We start from the raw sequence: 14238 nt of genomic DNA on the forward strand, positions 1-14238 counted from the left end.
TAATCACAATTCAGCTCCACGTGGGCGTCATTTTTCAAACTTGGCAAAAATCGGACCGTTACGCCGCCACATCAAGTGGCCTAACTCCTGGGAATTGACGTCCACCGTGGGAGAGAAACACGGGTGGCGCAATTTGCACCGTTAATTACTGTGAATGTCACTGGCGTACACGGCGCAATAACAAACAAGGTTTGTGGTGGTGGGGTGCGGAGGGAATGAACGGGTGCGGCTGTGCGATCCAATTCCATTCCGGCCTCTGCCACGCGATCCACTCCACCGCGCAGCTTTAACCTCCCCCTGCCCCGCCCCCTTATGGTGACGTCACGCGCGCGAGCACGCTTTGGTTGTCCGGGGGGGAGGCAAGTGACGTCAGGCAAAGGCGGCACCCGCCGGCTCGTGACGTCGCACGCGCGCGCCGTAGGTTTTTTTTTCGCGGTTGGCGACGTCATCGCGTAGGCGTGGCCCGCCGCTGTAAACACGAGCCGGCGTCGACCAATGGGAGCGCGGCGCCGGGGCGTGGGAGGGCGCGGGCACCACGTGGTGGGGGGAGGTGGGGTTTGGGGGGTGGGGTTTGTGGGGGTTGGGTTGGGGGGTGGGGTGGGGGCTGTGTAAGAGCATAGGGGAGGGGGCGAGGGGGTTGCACGCCGCCTCGAGTTGCGCATGCGCGGTGCGCGCGTCCGCGTGGAGGAAGCACGTGCCGCGTAAGGGGAGGGGCGCAGGGGTGGGGGCGAGGGAGGGAGGGGGAGGGGCCGCCAAGCACCCCCCCCGCCCCTCCCTATCAGAGCTACCAAATGCAAAGGCGATTTCTGCCACTCTCCGCTAGCCCCTCCTGTTGTCTTGTGGGCGATGTATTTGTTGTTGTTGTTGTTTTTGTTGTTGTTTTTGTTGTCGTTGCATTGAACCGGTGTGCCGCATGGAAATCGATTACAAAATACAAAATCGATTGCGCGTTGTTGTTTTTTTGCTGTCGCTTAAATCATCGACGCACAGAAATGTCTCGCAATTAAAAAAAAACACTCGATTTTTGTTGTTGTTGCTTTTTATAACTGAAGGGGGTGGCTGGGGGTGGGGTGGGTGAAGTTGTCATGGTCAGCGACACTGAACTTTGGCAAGCCGGTTCCATTCGATCTCGCGGTGTGCAAGTTGAAACAATGGGGCAAAAGTTGGTCATGTGTCTGCCACAAAGGCACGGCGGTCATGCGATAACATGTGTGGCGGGCCACAGTCCATGGATAGGTCGCGTGCTATGGGGTAAAGCCACCAGTGTTGGCTGTGAGTGTCACTGTCGAGGGCAAATGGACCACGTGGTGACTTAGGGGGCGTCCATAAATGACGTCACGCGATTTTGAAGATTTTTGACCCCCCCCCCACTCGTTAGACGGCGTCACAAAAGTCAGACCCCACCCCCCTCAAATATGACGTCACAAAGCTCTGCCCCCCCACCCCCAAAACCATATTTCCATTTTGAAAATAAAACATGCTTCAAATCGCTTTAAACTAGTGTCATTGTAGTGCGTTTTTAATGTGGCGCTGCACTCTGATGTTGTAGGAGTGTTGTTATAACAATTAGTGTTATAACAATTCTATATTTATTTAAAGTTGCGCATTTTGATGTGACGTCACATTTCTCACCCCCCTCCCCCTCGTCACACATCGTCACAAATGTATGACCCCCCCCCCTAGGTGCGTGACGTCATTTATGGACGGCCCCTTACGCCTGCCGGATGGTGACTGCAGATTGCCCTGCTGTTGACCAGAACCACACACACACCGATATCAACCCAAAATAAAACCATGTATTGTGAACACACGCTGCAGTTTGAACCACGGGTCGGTACTTCCACCGGAACAAAACAAAATTGGGCAATTGGTGGGGGAATTTGCAATCGGGTTTTGGAAACGGTGACCACGGTTTACCGAACATCGTCGAACGAGCCAAAACACGTGGCCATCGTAATCAATTCTAGATTTGAAGCTTTCGTGACTGCAAGGATTCATACTGTTCGGTTTTTTCAGTAAAGTCGCGGAGGGAAAAATAAATAATAAAAATAAATAATAACAATAATATAAATAATAATAGAAATAAAATAATACATTTTACTATAAAATAATAGAAATAATAATAGAAATACAATAATACATATTTTATTTCTATTATGATTTCTATTATGTTTATTATTTATTTTTATTTTTTATTTTTACCTACGTGACTTTACTCAAAAAACCTAACAGTATTGTAAGCAATGTCTGCTACACGTATCTCTCTCTCTCACCACATTAAAACAAACAAAAATAAACCCTCAAGTTTGATTTTACAAAACTCATCGGTCCAACGGCGTTCTGGGAAGACGTAATTCCAGCAGCATTGACTCAGTACAAGCAAAGCGGTTTTGACATAGAAGTGTCTATAATATAGGCTTTTGGGTCAGATCGCGTTATTTATAAATGTGTCGTAACCCTCCACCACCCGACACGGCTGCTCTAATTAAGACCGGGAGCAACAGGAGAGCTTCGCCATTATTGCCCGATGAAGCTGATTGTAATTATCAGCGAAACGTCGTGCTACTCAAATTTCAAAATGCTGTTGATTCTCTCTTCAGCACACCGGTGGGCTAAAAAAGTGAATTATTTTGTCCTTTGAAAAACGTGACACATTTTTTACTGTTTGGCCGTGTCGGGTGGTGGAGGGTTACGACACATTTATAAATAACGCGATCTGACCCAAAACCCTATATTATGAATAACAGAGGTGTGGACTCGAGTCATGTGACTTGGACTCGAGTCAGACTCGAGTCATGAATTTGATGACTTGCGACTCGACTTGGACTTGCATAACAATGACTTTGTCCCACCTATGAGATGTGGACTCGAGTCATGTGACTTGGACTCGAGTCAGACTCGAGTCATGAATTTGATGACTTGCGACTCGACTTGGACTTGCATAACAATGACTTTGTCCCACCTCTGATGAATAATATTGGTCGCGAAAGCCTGCAACGTGTTAAATTATACCAGTGTCTCATCAGCAGTCAGACTTGCTTGCACAGTGGTGGTGCAACAAAGCAGGGAACTAAACCGAACACTATTACACCACACGGGACACAGATAGGAATGAATCCTTTAGTGTATTGTAGGGCAGCCTCCAACTATTAGGGGCCGTCCATAAATGACGTCACGCGATTTTGTACGATTTTTGACCCCCCCCCCCCCTCGTCACACGGCGTCACAAAAAGTCAGACCCCCCTCAAATATGACGTCACAAAGCTCTGCCCCCCCCCCCCCCCAAAACCATATTTTCATTTTGAAAATAAAACATGCTTCAAATCGCTTTAAACTAGTGTCATTGTAGTGCGTATTTAATGTGGCGCTGCACTCTGATGTTGTTGGAGTGTTGTTATAACAATTAGTGTTGTTTTAACAATTATATATTTATTTAAAGTTGCGCATTTTGATGTGACGTCACATTTCTCAAAACCCCCTCGTCACACATCGTCACAAATGACGATGTGTGACAACTAAACCTATTATCTGCACTGGATAAACGTATGTAAGTAAATCAAAACAATCTTCTAAAGTATGCCTGACACGATTCTTCAAACTCAAAAACAAAGTGTTGTGCAGAACTGTCCTTAACATATGCAGCATGTTTTTTGCTTGTACTGGGAATCCTCAAAGCTAAATTTAAAGTTGATAAGTCTGACGGTAGGTGGCGGCATGCAATAGGGTTCCAACTGATGTAAAAAAAAACGATGACGTGCCAAGTGTCCTCAATTGCACTCTGGACTGGTAGTCGTAAAAAAAAACACATCACAAGAATAGCCAAATCCCAGCGTTGCGGGTTTAGATCTATCCAAATTGTCTAGGACACTGGTTCTTAACCTGTACTGCAGCCTTGCACTCTTTTGGTTCTCAATCATAAACAAAAATGTGAATAAATATGTAGTGACGTAAATGGTGTCACGAGGGTGTTCGCACCAGCTACTGTTACAGTAAGTGCAACTGTGTGTCTGGAGCCTCTCTCCAGCACCAGAGTAAGTGCGGCATGTCAGCCAGCCCTCGGGAGTATAGTCCTGGTGATGGCCTCAGAGAGAGGGCAAGTGAGCACGTGGCAGCCCGAGTGGGTCACGTGATGCTCGGTCGAGATCCTTCGGGAAAAGAAGAGGGCGTGGCCGTAGGCGCAGCGAGGCCACGCCCAGGAGAATCAAGGGGCAGTCCCGGGCGTGTTCTTGGCTCGTCTGTAGAATCAAGCCTGGGTCCCGCATCTCGTCGTCTCTGGGTCTTCGTCTCGAGTTAACTCGCTACTCAGTGTTACCCGCTCGGGAAGTTGTTAAATAAAAGTGTTGCCTCCCAGTCCAGAGTGTGTGCCTCCGTGTTGAACAACACTACACATACATAGGGGTTTCATGAAACAAAGCAGTTGTAACCTACGTACCCGTGCTTCATTTGTGTTTCGATTATTTACCTTCTAAAAAAAATAATCTGCCATGTCTCGCACCCCCTGGGGGTCGAGGATAACGTGTCTGGTGAGCGTGGAAGCGTGGAGGTAAAACGCCCCACTGAAAGCGTAAAGGCCCTCTCCATTGAAGTGGAAATTCTTGTGCAAAGTTATGCTTTGTGACCGAACGTACGATCAAGGTTTGTCAGGATTGCAAAGCATTCTTTGGCGCGTTCCGAACGAAACCCGGCGTTTTTGCTCCACGTCCTGACAGCCTCAGTCGACACAGCCATTTATATACACACCGTGCATCTATCGGAGCTATATTGCACGGATGGTAGTCACGAATATTAGGTATAACCCTGTGAGCCATGCGGCTCTTGACTCGGGTGCAACCGCAACAAAACAAAAACATGAACAAGAAACATCTTAAAGTGACTACACGCAACAGAAAAACACTGGAAAAAACAGCAAAGTCTTCCAGAAAAAAACACCGAATTTCAACGCTGTGTGCAAAAAAATCCCAGTGGGATGTAAGTCAAACAATAACAACCATAAGACAATGTAGATTAAAGTTATCAGGCTAACTCTGTACTACAACAAACAAACATGGATAAACTAAAACGTTTTCAAAATCACCAAAATAAAGTTATAAAAACAATGTAACAGTGATCATAGGAACTGTGATTCAAATTTAACAATAAACGATATACATAACATGTACGACCAAACTTTGCAGCCATAGTTGGCTGCATGAGTCACTCCATAACAGCTGGCGTATCAGTAGCAGAATCTACATTTTTCGATACACCTTTAATGATCAGCACACTAGTGCAAGAAATTAAATGGAGTGGGTGAAGTGGGTTTGGATGGAGAGGGGAGGAGGCTATCCACCTAACTAACCCTCGTCCTGCCTCAACTACCTGGGCCCCACTGGCCCATGGGCCCAGCACATTTGCAACACCTGCACACTCGACACAGTGGCTACACATCGGTGATGTGCGACGCCACTATTGGTCGTTATGGTGGGCCGAGGGTGATGGGGAGAAGGAATGGGAGACGCCAGGCGACGGGGTAGAAGCGACAACACAGATTGGGGTTGGCAGCGCTCCGGATTTGCTGGCATCTGAGTCTCCAGGCTGACTCTCCGGAAACCTCTACTGCAGTTTGGAGATGCTCTGGAGCAACTCTCTTTCACATCACATCATGCCCTGTGGCCTGGCATCAGAGCATACTCGTTTGGCGTCAAGACCTTGCTCAGTGTGTCTGTGATGTCGGAACTTTTACTCAGTGTTTACACCATTGCATTGATCTCCGAGTGCTTTTAGAGGGAAAAAATGAATAACCACTGTCCTCAACAAATAGGTTCACAGCCATGGAGATGGAGCGATTGTGGCATCACGGGACACCGTGATACGGATAACGTTTAAAGATGCATTTATCCAGTAGTGGATAGATCAGGGCCGATGATGCTTACGATGACAGAGACGTCTTTTCCACGCAAAACTCACTTTCATCTAATTGTAAACAACGCCATAATGAGAACACCTCAAGACTAATTACGTCGGTAATCAAGCACAAAAAAAGGCATTTACACAATTCCTTGGTTTAATGTTAAAGTACCCGAGTGCTGAATGAAGAGGTGTCACGGGAAAGATCATTGCAAGCTCCGGCTGCCATTGTTAATGCATGAACTGTGCCCATCACAGCAAGCCTTTCGGGGGAGGGGGGCCGTCTCTGCCATGAATGTGTTCAGCCATAATTCATTTCTATCGCGAGGATGCCCGCGAGATTTGAGAGTAAATCATGACATTTAATATGAACGTGGGGATCATTTGAAGACGATAACCCCCCCCCCCCCCTTTGGGTTTACTCAGGCGTACACAGAAAATAAACACGCAGCGCAAAGCACAGCAATGAACTTGCGATGAGGTCACAGATATAACCATGTGAAATGCCATGCACGGGGAATCAACACGCTGCGGTTTAATTGAACAAGCACGGATCTAATTTGACCTCTGGATCTGGGTACTTAAATACGGCGATGTTAAACAAATTTCCATAATTGCTTCACATTGTCTCATTTCGCCACAATTTCTTATAAGTTCGCTCTGTGACAAAACAAAATGTGATCACTTATTAGGACTTTAAAAGCTCTATAAAAAGATTGCTACACGCTTTCATTTAACTCACTCTGTTGTTGTTGTTCTCGTTGTTGTTGTATCTTCAAATCTTGTAACTCAATTTTAACCCACTTCCCAATGTGGTATCGACTGCAAACTTGGTATACTTATGTCATACTGATGACAATACTATATTCTATCATAATTTGTTTTACATATATGTCAACGTGACACATTTTTTACTGATTGGCCGTGTCGAGTGGTGGAGGGTTGCGACACATTTATAAATAACGCGATCGAACCCAAAACCATTTAATTAATAATACTGGTCGCGAAAGCGTACGTGTTAAACTGTGTAGAGTATAAAAAAAAACAATCAATGCATTGTTACGGGCGTGAAATCTTTACTACAAAGGGGTGAGCGCAATTACTGTATTGCATTCTAGATTTGAAGCTTTCGTGACAAACACAGACATAATTTCAATCGTGATGATGGTTACAAACTGAGTAATCATTGGAAAGATGTGATTAACCATGCAAAAAAAGATTTAACTACACTTATTTGACCAATCTTATTTATTATTTGACAGACAACTATTACAGGTTTACCATGTTTACCATGTTCACCATGTTTAGTTGTCACAAACCATAACAAAGGCTCACCCTCTTAAGCCTCACCTTACCAAATGAATAAAAAGTGTGCTGTACTTGGCCCTTCCCCCCTCTCCAACCATTATATAAACGGAGTGGTAGCTCCTGCAATCTCTCATTTACTTGATACAGCTGTCGTGGCTGTGACGGTTCCACCTGAAGATGGAAGCTTGTGTTGCCTCCGAAACGTCGTGATTTTTATTTTATTTTACTTTTATTAATTTTAATGTTTTTACCTACGTGACTTTACCGAAAAAACCTAAGAATACTGTATTGCAGGTTGGCATCGTGCGTGTCCGTTTAAACAACGTTTTTCTGCACGTGAATCATTTGGTTTTAGCAATTTACGGCGATATATTTTTGCACTTTTTCTTGCTACAGTAAAGTTTGATTTAAAATACTGCGCCAATGAAAAAAATTGATGCGTGAATAATAACGTGGTGTATTTTTAAACGGTGCGACTCAAATCGTTTCAGTTTTAGCAGGGATTCATCAATGTGTCAGAATTTGATTAAGTCTTAATGTCTTATGCCAACGGCGTTTTGTGTGGTCGTATTTAGCTCCCACGACTTCTTCTTTCATGTGGTGGGGGAGTTGATAGAGCAATGTCTGTACGTTCGTGTGTTGCCCGTTATAAGGGCAGTGTTGATGTCATAGTTCAACGTTGCTTTAATCCGTACCGAGATGTCAACATTAGGGTGACCTTTATAGCGACTCCTGCCTTCCTGTTGACGGGCAGTGGGAAAATGCGAACTTTACCAAATCATGCGTTGACTAACCTGAAGGTTCAGCTTTAAGCCTCGAATCTCAAATAAACCCCCGTAGCCACGTAAGAAGTGGCAACCACCACCTCTGCAGAACCCAGAAGTACTTATTCCACCTGAAGACGGAAGCTTGTGTTGCCTCCGAAACGTCGTGATTTTTTTTTATTTAACTTTTATTAATTTAAATTTTTTTACCTACGTGACTTTACCGAAAAAACCTAAGAATAGGAATCCTTGCAGTCACGAAAGCTTCAAATCTAGAACCACAAGTACTTCTCATGCAGCCCGAGGTTGATCAAAACTGTACTGTATAATGTAATAAAGTTCAGCACAATAACAATACCGTACCACCGATTCCTGCCACTTGAACGCACAATTTCAGTACCCGGACTGGGTCAAGCCCGGACAGGTAACCACGTTAAGATTGTCGTCTTGCCCCGTGGCTCAACGTCTGCTAACATCACGCTTGTCCCGAAGCTGAATATCACAGATGTATGTGCAGATGTTGAAGCCCCGGGCGCATGCATTCTCCAGTGGCACATGTATAGTTTGTTTGTAGGGCCCACAGTCTAATGAAGATCGTGCAGTAATTGAGGGTTTTCAGGTCGAGAGTAGCCTGAACCATTTGTCACGACACACCTTTGGGCCCGGGTGCTCTCGTCCATGCCTTCCTACAGTCGGTGAGGCCTACATTGGCACCCTCTCACGCGGGGCCTCCGAGCACATTGACCTCAAGCGATGAGAGAGAAGGCATAAAACCAAACTACTCCTGTGCCCTCGAGAAAGCTGCTCCATGTGCAACGGCATAACCCGCACACAGGGCCGGATGAAGATTGTGTAGGCCCCTGGGCTACAGGTACCGTGAGGCCCCCCCCCAGAAATGTTTTCAAAAGGAAAACGAAGTTAAGGAAAAATATAAATTTATTTTTACAAGGCCAACAACAAATAACATTCAGCATTCACAAATGAAATAACTTTTCACTTCATTTCTGGAGGCCCTCTAGCTGGAGGAGCCCCGAAAGCCCCCGTGCCTTAATCCGGCCATGCTCACACACAATGGCTTACCCCGAAATGCCCATCAGCAATATACCGGGTGTCTGCAGGTGTACCATACGTTATTCTTGAATTATAACCAGACAGCAGTTGGGGCTACGTCGACAAAACTATACACACACATACATTTGGAGTACGTAGATTTGTGGTTGTCATCACTTCCCCTCGGAAATGCAAAAATGTCCACCACGGAGCTGGGTACACGCATCTCGTCGAGATTCTAGAAAGACCCAGGTGGGAGTCCACCAACATCCCGATGCGTGGGGTGGGAGGTGTTTGTTATGTAATGTCGTTTAGTTTAACAAAAAATAATAAATTTTGATTTGAAGCTTTCGTGACTGCAGGGATTCATATTCTTGGTTCTTTCGGTAAAGTCACGTAGAAGGGAGATAATAAAATAATATAAATATAAAAACAAATTCTCACGACGTTTCGGAAGGATTTGATAAACCATTTCGGGTCTTAATTGATTGTGTTCACGCTTACGGTGACTTTCAGACCGCATTCCATTTTCTGCTCCCCCCTCCTCTTTTCCGAACATAGATGGACTCGCCCATCTGGCCAACTGCCAAATCGCTGTCCGTGGTGCTGACGTTAGGAAAACCCGTCACTTTTTTCAAACTTCCTTGCTGTGGATTTCACACCTGATGATGATTGCTTGTGTTGCAGTCGAAACGTCGTGAGAATTTTTATTGTTTTATATTTATATTATTTTATTATCTCCCTTCTACGTGACTTTACCGAAAAAACCAAGAATATAAAAAATGATAATCTAAGTCCTGTGTATTGGCAATTATTCCATCACGGAATAACGAGACGTGCCAGTTGCTTTGGCAGGCCTTCGGTCAGCAGTGGGTTGTGACTATGGCTGCCGATGATGATGATGATGGTGAAAAAATTAACCCGTAAAAACAAAGTTTTTCACTATAAATCCTTTATATGCGTGGCATCGGTTTTATTTTGAGTGTGTTGACACACATCCAGAATAATTTTCTGTGTTTAGGAAAAATATATGATTGTATTAGTGAAATCTTTTTTTCCCTAAAAAGTGTAAAATTTTGGAAAATGTTTTCACGAACATTAATTGTCACGCACAACGAGTTTGTGTGGAAAATGTCAGCTCGATTGGATCACGGGAAGTGGGTTAAAAAACGACCGAAAGATTTGCACGGTCGTAAGCAAGCAAGCGAACTTAATATAAAGGATTTTAAAAAATGGAATACATTGCAAAATATTGCAACCACATTTAATAATGCACGTTACTTTTTAAGGACTCTTTTGTATGACTTGATTTCTAACGGTGCTACAAAATATGAAATGGAGCATCACGATGGATCTCTTTAACAGCAGGATGTATACCCTTTCCCTTGGCAGGAAATAACATCAAAGGGCGCATCTACAGGAACACTGAGGGCCCGGTGTGATAATCTGGTGACCTACAAAAATCCATGACCTTTTGCAGCCTGCCAAAAATATCTTCGCGTGAAGTGCATCCACTGGGTATTCGCCAACTCTTTTGAAGTGTAAAACACAAAAAATGAATAAGTAAATGAAATTCCAGTGCTCGTGGGTAATTTTATATTGTGATTGGCATGAGCACTCACTCCTTTCACGGGTTTGCATGTAAACAAGAACAGATGCCACCAGACTAAGTTCATTTGTCAAGGCAGTTGACTATCTGTGGTCATATCTCTCCCTTGCAAAAGAGCATTGTATCTCAATGAGCTAGCACGGATTGAAAATAAATAAATAAGAATTCCATATGTCCATTCTAGCATCACAATAAACGATGCATAATAAATGCGAGTCATAATCACACGCGTGCCTGGTTGAATACAAAATAAACTGCATCTACACTGACACCACCGACCATGACAATGTTTAATCATGCCAAAAATTGGATGCCTCTATAGACAATAGAGCAAAACGTGACGTTAAATCTGCAGTAACAAAATCAGATGGCCCACGCTCATATATTTAACCCTATCAGTTATTTCCAGCCATTAACATGTCAATAAATTAATGCGCTGTCTGATATTCAAAGTTGTCCTGGTCGTGTTGTGATTTTTCTAATCACTGCCACATTAAGTTCACCATCAGTGACCATCAGGCTGGCTGTAAGATACTGCGTTAGCCCTTGCTGCGCGTGACATGTCTAGTAACAAAGGGGGTGGGGGAGCATTGGTGTGGGCACTGCGCTGTGGACCTGGCAATGCACCAATCTACATTGCTTCTGCACAGGAGTCGGATCTCATTGCTCCATGATTTTTCGTTGGCTTTCATGTTTGGCGTTCTCCCTTTGGCTGTCATTCCGTCGTGAGTCTCAGGCCTCCATCGGCCCGTTGGCACCTACAGCAGTTCTAGATTTGAAGCTTTCGTGACTGCAAGGATTCATATTCTTAGGTTTTTTCGGTGAAGTCACGTAGGTAAAAAAAATAAAAATTAATAAAAGTGAAATAAAAAATAAAATAAAAATCACGACGTTTCGGAGGCAACACAAGCTTCCGTCTTCAGGTGGAACCGTCACAGCACGATAGCTGTATCAAGAAGACGGAAGCTTGTGTTGCCTCCGAAACGTCGTGATTTTTATTTCTTTTTAATTTTACTTTTATTAATTTTAATTTTTTACCTACGTGACTTTACCGAAAAAACCTACAGCAGTGTCCTGCTCAAGACCCCCAGCTACCTTTCATGGCAGTCACATGGTGTCTGTCCTTTGCATTCGTTTTCTGATCCACGTGCTCCTCTTTCTTTCTCTCAGTGGAATTCCAAGCGTGCAAGTGTTCCTCCATCAGTAAGTATGTTTCCATTTAATGTCGTAGCATGTAATATAAACCGATTGAAACCTTTATTTAGGTACAGTGGCACTGTTACTTTTCATCATCTATTTCAGTATTGCAAAAGCATTAAAAACGTTTTATTTATTTAATAATGTTGTTGTTAAATTTCCGGTTATATCCCTTCAATGCACGTTAATTTGTAGCATTAACTTGTGTGGAACTTTTGCTTTGCTGACATTTATATTGAGCCCAACTTTGCAAGGCTTCTTCATGAAGTTATTTCATCATTTCCTGTTATTGAATGCTCTTGGTTGTTTTAATAATAAAAAAGTACTATTAAAAAATTTAAGATTGTAAAATATTTTCTAAACTTTGATGTTTATTTCTCCAACAGGCAACTGGACATATGGGACAGGTTTGTTCGTATCTCAGGGAGTTCGTAAGTCGAATATTCGTAAGTAAAGGAGTCCCTGTAATGATAATACAATATGAGCGAAACTTATCAAGTTGTATTGCAATCGTTTACCCTATTGCTGAAAAGTTGCCAAACTAATCAAAGTGTTGCTCAAAATCTGGAGTGAAAAAACAAACCAGAGCAAAGCAAGCTATTTGCTCATATTTTGTGCTATGAAGAAGGCCCATTACCTGAAACGTCGCTTTTAAGGCCCGAGTGTTACTGACGAATATGTTGATTTTTTATTATTTACAAATATGCAAACGCATTTTGCCCTGAGAGCTCCCTCGTCTTCCGTGCTGCTAATTAAATACTCGTGATGACAAACGGAAAGTGTTACATCATAAATCCATATGTTTGCACAATTATTATTCTTTTCCTCCTCATTTGTCTGTTAACGTAAGGAGGCAGTCTTTTGAAATCCGGTCAAATGAAAGGTTGACATTTTCGCTACGGCCACTAGAGGGCGATGGCGTTCCCAACTCGCACTGAGAACTAGGCCCCAATGACACACAATTGGAACAAGCAGCCATAAGATATTTTTGTGGGGTTAGATTTCGTAAATATAAATGTGTCGTTAAACCCGCCACCACCCGACACAGCCCATTGGTAAGGTTTGTCACGTAAACAAAACGTGCCAATTCGTTACTGGTTCAGCACACACCCGCTGTGTTGGAGAGTAAACCCACAACGTTTACAATTCGACTATGACGTTTCGCCGGTAATTACAACCAGCCCCATCAGGCGACAGCCAGAGTTGTGGAGAACTCATCCTGCTTCGGTCTTAAACAGAGGGATAAATATTTACAAATAAATTTACCTTCATATTTACGCGTTAACCCAAAACAACCTCTTATTGGGTGACAAAAGCCTACGAATAAGCAGATCATGTATCTCATTCACACATCTCTCTCTCTCTGCATTATATATATATTTAAAATGTACACTTCTCATCAACCACAATGTCTTCTGGGAGTGCATAATTTCAATAGCATTGATTCCATACCACACACAGTTCAGTGGGCATTAAGCTCAGAGGAAGTGGTAACCGAGGAGTAAAAGCAATGGAACAACAGTGGCTGGCGAGATGACCAGGTGGGATCGGTGAGATTCTGCGGCAGAGACAGAGTCGGCATCACTGAGGTAAGGCAGGGGTTCAAATCCGTGTTTCATCCAACCTTGGTTAACCCAGATTCTCGATCATAGCAAATTCATGTTAACCCAGTCATAAATATGCACAAAAGCGCATGTCAAATTTGGGCTTTCGTCTCATTCGAATACAGTGCATTCCAGTTTCTGAGAATAAAAAAAGCTGGACAAGTGATTAACTCCGCGTGAAGAATTTAACACGTAGGCTTTCACCATCAACATTATGAACTATAATTGATTTTTGGGTCAGATGACGCGAGTAAAATACCTGATAATCCTGGTTCTGTCAACGAAACGTCGTATAACATTTTTATATGTTGCGAGGTTGCTCTCCAACACACCGGTGTGCTGAAGTAGTAATAAATTGGCACGTTTGTTCACGTGACAACTTTATTAGTTGTCTGTGTTGGGCTGAGGTGGGTTTATGACACGCATTTTTCCGACGCGATCTAACCCCTATTTATTGTATCCGTTTGAAGAGTGCACACTATTAAACGCGAACCCACCAGCCTATGAACGTGATGTCAGATCGTTCTGACGCCATATTATTGGGCCGATTGACGACACACGCTGGTGCACTGCTCACTGCTATGAATTCATGACCGAAATGTCAGTCTCACGCGGCGTAGTGTATTCCGCAAATATGGTCGACTGTGAGAGCGGGCACAAGCCGGCGTGAGTAGATTAAACGTTGAGTTTTATAAGGGCACCACGGGGTGACCAGCCCCTCCCCACCCAGCCCCACCCCTCCCACCCCCCTCCCAGCCCCACCCTCCCCACTCTCCCCTCCCCACCCAACCCCTCCCCACCCAGCCCCTCCCCACCCTCC

Source organism: Lampetra planeri, chromosome 37 (genome assembly GCF_965212315.1).
Source record: "Lampetra planeri chromosome 37, kcLamPlan1.2.h2, whole genome shotgun sequence".
In the NCBI taxonomy this organism is placed as follows: domain Eukaryota; kingdom Metazoa; phylum Chordata; class Hyperoartia; order Petromyzontiformes; family Petromyzontidae; genus Lampetra; species Lampetra planeri.